This window comes from Mus musculus, chromosome 14 (genome assembly GCF_000001635.26).
Source record: "Mus musculus strain C57BL/6J chromosome 14, GRCm38.p6 C57BL/6J".
NCBI lineage: Eukaryota > Metazoa > Chordata > Mammalia > Rodentia > Muridae > Mus > Mus musculus.
Window position 1 is genome coordinate 76689877 of NC_000080.6, and position 10178 is coordinate 76700054.

Below are 10178 nucleotides of genomic sequence, written 5' to 3' on the forward strand. Positions count from 1 at the left end.
GATCTCAGGACATATAAAACTTTCTCTCCCATCAGCCTGTTGCATTGGCTATGCCTGTGGCTCTCCAGGCTTTCTTCTCTCTGAGAGTTCCTCAGAGCCCACCCAGAGCTCATTTTTCCTCTGAGGCCAACGCAAGACCCACCTACCCCTTTAGGATAATTCTGGTGGCCACTGGGGGTTTATAATTCCCTAGCTGCCTGGCTCCCCCAGTGCTCTTCACATGACTCTAGAAGGTTTCTAAGAAGGGAGAGCACCTAGGAGTTCCTGAGTCTGCTCCCAGCTCCTGTTCCCATGCTCTTAGTGAACAGGCTGTGAGGCACCTGTTGTCCAGTGGACCATCCCTTTCTAGTTAGGGTTCTGCTCTGAGTGGTGAGCCAACAGCTCAGAGTCAGCCAGGTCTGCCAGAACAGTTGGTACCAGAAAGAAAAGGGAAAGGCCATAATATGTCGTAAGTCAAGGGAAAGCAGCTTTGGGGATCTTTTTAAGCTTAATAAGCTAAGAGTCTTATTTTGCAGGTATAAAAACTAATACATGCAAAACCACAGAGCCACGTGACAGACGATTCAGATCTGTTCGCCTCGTCCCCAGTGTTGGTTCTCCACAGCCCAGCCACTGCAATTGTCAAGAACCTAGCATTCCATGACACACTTGGAAGAAACAGGAAGTATATTCAGTTGCTATTGTGACTGTCACAATAGCCCCTCCCCCAGCCAATTCACATATATATTGGCTTAGCCAGTGCAAATTTGTTATCTTATAGTTTGTAGATTACAACTGCAACATAGGTTTCTGGGCTAATGTCAAAACTAGGCTCCTTTTGGGAATTCTAGCAGAAAAAACTCATTTTTTTGTCTTTTTAAAAATCTTTTAGACACTACCTGCATTTCTTGACTGGTGACCTCCTCCCTCCATCTTCAGAACTTGCAAAGTTGGGGTACATTTTTCTTATGAGGTGTGGCACTCTGACACCTCTTCTGTCCCCTTCTAAGGATCTGTGTGAATGCTTTGCCCTCCTCCAAGCAATGCAGGGTACTCTTCCAGCCTAAGTCATTTTAAGAGTGGCCTTACCTTCTGTGGTATGTATCTCCATATTCATGCATGTTAGGGATTGGGAGCTGAGAACTTCTTGGGATGGTAGTGGGCATTGTTCTTCCCACCACTGGGATGGAGAAAGACAATAATCAAAACTCTTTCTCTTTCTCTCTCCCTCTCTCTGTTTCTCTCTGTCTCTGGCTCTGTCTCCTCTCTTTCTCTTTATCTCTCTGTGTATTTCCATGTCTGTCTTCCTGTCTTTAATTCTCTGTGACGTGAAAAAATTGGTCTAAAGATTTTCTAGATGGTTACACTACCAGGCTTCTCTTATCAACGATAAGTTAGTGAATCTGATGGAGACACAGGAAAGGAATGATAATGGTGGCACACACAGAGGAGACTCACATATGTTGACACATGAGATGAGGACCAAGGGCAGACTTCTCAGCCCTTAATAGGTATGTGTTCAATTTGAACAGGGTAATCAGCATGAAACACTTCAATGGAACCCTGGACTTGAAGGTCTGCTGGCCACTGAACAAGTTCATAGGAGTGAGGGGAGAGCTAACATTCTACAGGACTGAAGGAGAGAACCAGTGACCTCAGGCTGGGGTGACTGTAGACTTGTCATCACATAAAACCTAGAACAGTGGTTCTCAACCTGTGGGTCATGACCTCTGTGGGGGTCAAAAGACTCTTTGACAGAGGTCACCCAAGACCACTGGAATATATAGCTATTATATTATGATTCATAACAGTAGCAAAATTACAGTTATAAAGTAGCAAAGAAAATAATTTTATGGTTGGGGGTCACCACAACATGAGGAACTATATTCAAGGGTCACAGCATTAAGAAGGTTGAGAACCACAGTCCTAGAGAATCTTAGATGTTTTCTTATTCTTCCTTACCCAATGAACGACCCTTTGAACACCTGACAGCCCCTCCCCTTTTTGTTCAGGTCTGATAAGAGGTAGGAAATTATCTAGATTTCTAATGCTCCAAGTTTATGGTTTTCTGAAAACCCCAAATATTATCTTTAGTTATTAATGGTATTTGGAATTGGAAAGAAAACTGGGCAAACTCTTGTATGTTTGGTCTTCTCCAGGTTGGTGGGATAGTGATTATCCCTATATTTTTGTGGGGAAATGTGAGACCCAGATCACATGTATATTGTGGTGTCATCTCCTTGTTGTCACCCGATGGTCTTTGCCGGTCCCTTTTTCTCAGATGTTGTAATGGCTGCTGATTAATTAAGTTTAAGTAGACCCCACTGCCCTTGTCACACAGAGGGGTCCATGATGCAAGAGCGTCAACTGAATGGCTCACATCCCCATCACAGTCGGCCAATCCACACCATTCCTTAGGGAATTTTCCATGAGATCAGCAGGGGCGGGAGTAGAGCAGGGCATGGGGGGGGGGGGGGTGAGCTTAAGACACAGGACATAGGGAGATAAGCTTTGCTGGTGACCACATCATCACCTTGAGGAATGACAAGGTCTAGGGAAACAGCAGGAGGCAGGAGCTAACAGAGGACTGTGGGAACATCCTTGGGGGATTTTAGCATCTCTCTGTCCACCATCCTTTGGCCACACAGACAAATATGTTTCCATTTGAGATTTTCATTGACTCAAGATGTGCTCTTTCCATGGGCATCCCCTGAGTCCTGAGTAACTTGTGTTCTCCTATTTTTCTCAAGAGTCTGAAAGGCAAACTAAAGATGATAAATGATTACCATCAGAGCGCATGCTGTCCATGGTGGTACTGAGGGACGTCAGGCAGGAGGAAGAAGAGAAGTTACCCAGGAGAGACGTTCCCGAGTTATCTGCACTGGCGTCCTAGAGTCCTGCTTCCTGTCTCACCCTTTGGACTCCATCTTAGTTAAAATGAATCAGGGCCCCTACCCACATAGGCTCAGGCCACCCTTGGGAGTCCCGGGAGCTGTGCTCATGTTCTGTGGAATATACCGCAAGCATAAGTCAGAAATTTAGCATCTTTACTAGACAAGCTGGATGCTTTTCTTTAAAGCTGTTTACATGTATTTATTCCCTGTGTGGGGGGAGGTGAGCCGTGCATGCCATGGCACGCTTGTGGGAGTCAGAGGATTATTTGTTGGAGTTCTTCACCACTCTCCTTCCACAATGTGAGTTTCCAACGATTGAATCTTGATCTTCGGGCTTAGCCACAAGCACCTTTACCCACTGAGCCATCTCTCTGACTGGAACTTAGTGGTTTTGGCAATAGAGGAGAAGAAAGAAAGGATTAGAGGAGAAGGAAGGAGAGAATCAGGGAAGGTGAACACGGAGAGACTGCACAGGGCAGACCCACCTCCATCAGTACAATGTTGGTTAAAATTGGCTTATGTGTAAGGCTCTACCAGTTTCAACTTGTCATCTGGAAGTGACAAGAAGAAATTTTATTGTGAAGACATATGCTAAGAGTTAGGTATGTTTGGTTAAAAAAAAAAAGCATACCTAGGTAGATGTGCAAGCAGAAAAGTCAGTGGACAGTTACTCATAAGGGCTGTTGAGGGAGGAACAAGGAAGGATGGGGCCAGAAGTTAAATAAAAACATATGGAAAGTGGTTTTCAGATTCCTGCGTAAAGCTGGGAACAGCATAGACAAAGAGGCCACAGTGTCTCCCTCAGAGTGAGGCTGTGAAGAACTGCTAAGTTGGCCTTATGGCTGTGTTACCAAGCTTGTTTGTCTGCCCCTACCTCACCGTAGTCACATCTGCTTCCCACTAACATGAGTGGGGGGGGGCTCTAAACATAATCTGTCTGTGGGGTTCACATTTGTTTTTGCCTGGTGGAGTTAGCTTTCGTGTGTTTGTTTTTATAAAGAAAGGATTTAGTGTATTTCTTTATTTCTGAAAAAACAAACCAAAACCAAAAAAAAAAAAAAAAAAAAAAAAAAAGAACAATCGAACAAAATGTACATAGTTTCTCTTAAACTTTTAAGCTGTCCGGATTTGGAGCCAGTGTTTACTTGTGAGTCAGGACAGATCTGAAAGGCCAGAAGACACCTGAACTTTTGACTCCACTCTTAAGCTCACACACCAGAGTGTACATTGTTCTATCTTAAAAATGGAAAACAAGGAACTATTCATATCTTGTTCTCAGAGCCTTTCCCCCTCTTGGAGACCGCGCCACCCCCAAGTGCGTCCAAACACCCCAGGAAACCACCCCATCATTGTAAAGAGACTAATCGCCACACACCACTTGATTTTCCTTCCTGGACGTCATGAGCCAGAACCCTGTGGTTCCCACGTTGTTTCTGTCATCGTTCCACAGGAGTTTAACTCTTATCCTGAGCCTGGGCGGGACAGCCTGTCTCAACTCCAGCCCCGATGTAAGCGGCTGTGGGGAGAGCTGGCAATAAACACCTGTTTTCCCAGTCCCTGTTTTCTCTGTAGCCTTGAAAACTATTTCTCAGGCTCCTGCAAGAAGATGGCAAAGCCCCTTCTTAGAAACAAGACTTACTGCACTTCTAAAATCAGAACGAAGTGGGCTGAGCTGATCAAAGCCACCAAGTTGTAGGGAGGTGGAGTATGTAGGTGACTTCTTGTACCCGGCAGCATCTCAGAAGACTGGCCCATATAACGATACTATGGGTGACTGCAGAAAAATTGCATGGCCATTCTAGGATCATGGATGAAAGATCATCAGACCATAGGAAGGACAGGGGCTAACCTGGGAATGGAGAAGTGATATCAAGGTTCTCAGCCCCAAAGTCAGACTCAACGTACGAACAAAGTCCATTCATATGTGCTGTGTTTTATAAAAAGATAGGGAGAAAAGGAATATATTTGATGAATGTGTAGGCATGGAGGCCCTCCGTGGGCCCATGCTGAGACATCCCTTCCCCCTGAGGAACTAGCCACAGGACAGCATAGTGTAGAATAGAGTTTATTTAGGGCATGGGGGTGGGGGGAGTTGAGAGGATAGTAGAGACAGAGAAAGACACAGAGAGGGAGGGAGGGAGGGAGGGAGGAAGGGAGGGAGGGAGGGAGAGAGGGGGGGAGAGGAGAGAGAGAAGTAGAGAGAGGCTGGCCATGAACATGTGGAGAGTAGGGAGGGGAACGGGCAAGAGGACAGAGCGGTTGCAAGAAGGCAAGAGCAAGAGAGGGCAGAGGGGGCAAGCAGCCCCTTTTATAGCGAGTCAGGCACACCTGGCTGTTGCCAGGCAACTGTGGGGCGGAGCTTAGACAAAATGCTAACGATATATATGTATGAGTGACTTGTGGTCATATACTTGGTAGAATCCGTGTTTCCTTGGGCCAGACCATCTCGGAAACCCAAAGGAAGAATGATTTATGAAACCTGACTGAAACGGCTCTGCCTTTAACTCTACCATGACAAGATTTAGTTGAGAACTAACTATGGTTCCTCCTCTCTGAGCAGGCATCCTGTGGATGCTTCATAGGGAGTCTCGGATGGATGGAGTTTCCTGGTTCAGCAGCAGGCGGGGGGGGGGGGGGGGGACACGGACACTTGTGGGGACTGTAGCTGTTGCTTCCTAGCAGTCACCAGTGAACTCTAGTGAGTGCCGCCCGCTCCTACTTTCTAACTCCAGCAATAGAGTACAGTCCTCTATGAGAGGCCCGCGGAAGGTCCTTCTGCTTTCAGGTCACTTGCAGCAACTGCAGGTATAGACTAACTCCCTGCTCGGAAGGCCAGGCTGGCTACAAATTATCTCAGAAAGAATTACACAATGAGGAGGTGGGAGTGAAGATAGAGAGGAGAAGTTCCTTTTGATCCCAGTACTAGGAGGCAAAGGTGGGCGGATCTCTTGAGTTTGAGGCCAGCCTGATGTTCATGGTGGTGAGCTCCTGGACAGCTGAAGCTATATATATAGAGAGACCCTATCTCAACCCCTAAAATAACAGTGAAAGAGATTGATTGATTGATTTTTTTTAAAGGTAAAAACTATATGTAGTTTGTTTCCGTAACGTGGAAGAGAGGAACGGTATCAAGGTCGCTTGTGCATAAGATAAACTGCGTGAGTTGTAGGCGTGGTTAGTCACATAACAAAACTCCCCAGGCATTCAGCCTGGGAAGAGGAGGAAAGGTTTATTTTGGCACATAGTTCTACAAGTTTTCAGTTTACGACCAGTAGGACGTTTGAGGCACCACATTACGGCAGAGGACTCACCGTGAAATGTGGAATAAGAGAAAAGAAAAGACCAGCAACCTCCTGCAGACCCCTAGGAGTCCACGCCCGCTACTGCCTAAGACTTCCCATCAGGCCTCACTTCCTGAAGAAAACGACAGTGCTCCAGTCCCGGGGCGGGGCGGGGCGGGGCGGGGCTGGGGGGTGGGGGGGGGGGAAGACAAGCATTTCACACAAAGGTCATTAGAGGGATACTTATCCAAGTCATAGCAGAGCTCCATGCAAAATAAAAATGAGGAACTTGTTGAAAAAGGAATTTCAAGGGGGTCAGCAATGGAGTCGTAAGGCCCACATAACCTGCATAAGTTCAGGGGTCCTTTGCTCATGAAGTCGCCCAGTTACAGCTCTTATATAAAGCCATTTTCAGAGTTGAGTGTCCAGAAGGAACTACACTGAAGGCTGTGCAATACAGCTAAGGAAAGAGAGATGTCCCTGACTGCTGCTGGCGGGACAGGCCATCCCTCGTAAGTAACCACTACCTAGCGTGTCATTCGAGCGCCAAGCACTTTCCATAGGTTGAATCATTTCATGTACATGCTGGCCCATAAACAACAGTAATCTTCACAACAGCCTTGCACAAAGGCAGGTACTCATTCCCACGGCGTTTTAAGTGAGGAAGTCGAGGGATGGATGGGTGTGTGTGTGTGTGTGTGTGTGTGTGTTTGTGTGTGTAGGAAATGGTGATTTGGAGTCTGGCTCCCAGCTTTCTGATAAAAGAACCTCTATTTTTCTAGTCCCTGCTAGACTTCGAGGGACTGAATTATGCTAAGCTTACAGAGAGCTGATGTATCTGGTATAAACCGGATCCATTCCTCCACAATGTTAGGCTCTACCTTACATTCTGGTAACCAAGCAACTTATTTCCAGTAATCCAGGGCACCTCTTCTGGGGATTGAGATACCTGCAGTGACGAAATAAGAACCAGAAGGCTGCTCTCAGGGCATGCAATCAAAACAAAGCTAATTGCAACATCTCAGGGGGGATGTCGGCTAGACAGAGGCATTATCTGGGAAATCATCCTGTTGGTAGGTTGTGTGGCTGAAAACACAGCCTCCTTGCACACAAAGGGCATTTTTTTCTCTGTTGTCAGTGTCTTCTCATCAACTCACGACAGGTGCATGACCACCAAATAGCAGCCCCCCAAACACACGTTAAAAACACAAGCACACGCACACATGCATGCTTCCATGTAGGTATGCACATGTATGTGTGTGCATGTGCATGCATGTATGTGCACACACACACACACACACACACACACACACACCTGGACAAATTTGAATACAAATAGCATCTGTGTGCTTGTGTATGTGTGTATGTGCGTATGCGCATGCATGTGTGTGCATGTGTGTGTTTCCTGATATGGATTTTGCTTTTTTTTTCCTCCTAATGTCCCCCTCCATCACCAAGCACAATTATTAGCATCTCTATACCACCGAGAGAAGGAGGAATGGTAACTGTCTGTTTGGGTCTACTCTTAGCCACACCGGTGGCCTTTAGTGTTTTGCTCTGCCTACTTATGTGAAGCTTTGGAGAGAAGCAGAATCTGGCTTGGGATTTATTTACCATCCTACGTATACTTTGTGTGTTCACACAAGCTCCTTGAACACAGCCTAGGTACAATAATGGTAACCAAAGTCGTTGTTCAGAGTTAGAGTAGGCCTTTGTTGAGTGTCTTCCACGTGTAGGGTACTTTTGTAAGCAGGTCTTGAAGACTCATCTCTTCCTTGAGCAAAAGATGAAGTGTGTGAGGGGAAGGCACTAGAATTTCAGGTTTGTTGTGTTCTGATCTTTGAATTTCTCAATGAATTTTAGTAAAGTCTGATTCTTACATGGTTCTTACATGGTCCCATTTTAAAGCCTGTACATGTTTGTTTGGGGTCTTTTTTTTTTGTTTTTGACAATAATTGAAAAGAAGTACGGACTTGAGACCTTTTGGGATTCCCAGGCCTCCCTGGACAGTACACTGGCTCCCTCTCTCCTTCTTCCTCCTTCACCTCTCTGATTCCAGGAACTCTTCCCATTCGGGGCCTCATACTAATTGCTTCCTGTGGTAACACTGCCTTCCTCTTGCTCGATAAGGGCGGAGCCTCCATCTCTTGGGGACCTCGTGTGTTTCTGCATCCTGGAAAGGTGGAAACTGTGTGTCCCCCACGCTAGCTCAAGGACAAGAGGCACAGAGTGCAGTCAAGGGGAGAATTTGGCTCCCAGTGTCTAAACACGCCAATCCAAGCCTTCTGCGTGACTGTGCCTGCAAATCTCAGCTTTCACTGCACATTTTAGACTACCCAGTTCTATTACTCCCTTCTCCTCTCCTGTTGGCCTCAGAGGATCTTCCAGTCCATTCAAGAGAAACAGTTTTAATTAAGCATCGCTGTGAACTTGATCATCTTTAAGTCTCTGATTTCTCACGGGAAGCTGGGGGATAAGCTGGGGTGGAGCTCGGTGGAGGGGGTTAGTTCTCAAGGCCGTGGTCAGAAGACAAAAAAACGTTGGCAGAGCTATGTCCTGCCAAAAATGGAGGAGTCCAAATGAAAATCAACATTGATGAAAGGAGGGCAGCTCACCTCACCGTGACGTTAGTACCCTAGGCTGGCACGCTCATGTAAGTCCAGATAGGAAATAAACAACATCCCAAGGGTTCCAGTAAGAAAAGGATGACAGCCTTGGAGCACAGCTGCAGCCACTTTCTGGGATTAGACTCTGCTGGTGCCTTTGGCCTTGGTTCCTCCCACCCCCAGTGCTATTTGATCCCTACAGCTTTGCTTCCACTGGGTTCAAGTACATGCTTGCAGGCTTCTCTTTGCCCAGCAAGTAAACAAACCTCCAATGACAAAGGAAAACACTGGCCTGGTGCAGGGTTTCAAGGCAGGAGGCCTGAGATGGGGATTTCCCTGTTTGTTATGACAGGAGCCCTGCTCTCCCCATAGGGTTGAGAGGAACGGGAATAAGGTTGAAAAGCCTTGAGTCAGGCCCAGAGAATTTCAGTTTCAACATCGCCTCAGCCAGCAGGTGCTTAATCATTCTAATTACCTTCAACACAAAGGTCATGGCTGAAGTAAATGATTATCTGCTGGCTGCTTCGCTTAGTGTACTACATCTTTGCTTAGCATATGGAGAAGGACTTTACTGTACTGTGCTTTGTTTCTATGGGATGGTTACCACAGTCAGTGGTGGGTCTGTAGCTGGCTGCCCTTGAGGGCCTGTATGGACAGCCCCATAGAGGATGGAAGGTGGCACAGGCTGCGCAGGGTAGCTTGCTATTCAAGGGTAAGTGCATGTAAGGTGGTGTAATCTTGCCCAAGTCCAAGGCTCCCTGGGTTCTTACCGTACTCAAGGAGAAGGAAGGAAAAAAGGAAGGAGGGAGGGAGGGAGGGAGGGAGGACACAGGACTACTGGAAAGACCTCTTTACACCATGGTTTTGTACCAAGGGTCTTGGGTACAACTGGCTGTGTCACTCCTCAGAACCTAGGAACAGCATGTGCAACCCCCGGAAGATGTCAGCTTGCTCCCTGAGGAAACAGCTTGGTCAAGAGTCATTCAGAAGAGGAGGCCTTGCAGCCTCTTCTCTAAGCTACGCAGAAGGCTGAAGGATAACAAATTCAAAAGGATAAAGTTTGATGCCGATCTAGGCAACTTTGTGAAGCCTTGCCTCAAAAAAAAAAAATCCCCCCAAAACAAAACAAAACAAAAAAACCACCACCACCAAGAAGAATCTCAGTGGTTGATTGATTGGTTGATTGATTACCTGTTACGTACACGATCTGAGGCCTAATCTATATAGTATGGCACAAACAGAATAAGCAGTGACAACAAAACACCAGAAGCTTCCCTCCTTAGTGACAGGGGAAGGAGAGTATCAAAGATTACCAACTCTGATCTAGAGTGAACTCTGAAATTTAATCACTTTATTTTCAATATGAATAAGTGTTGAGCATAATTTGTTGGGGACTATGTTTAAGGGGGATGAGGAGA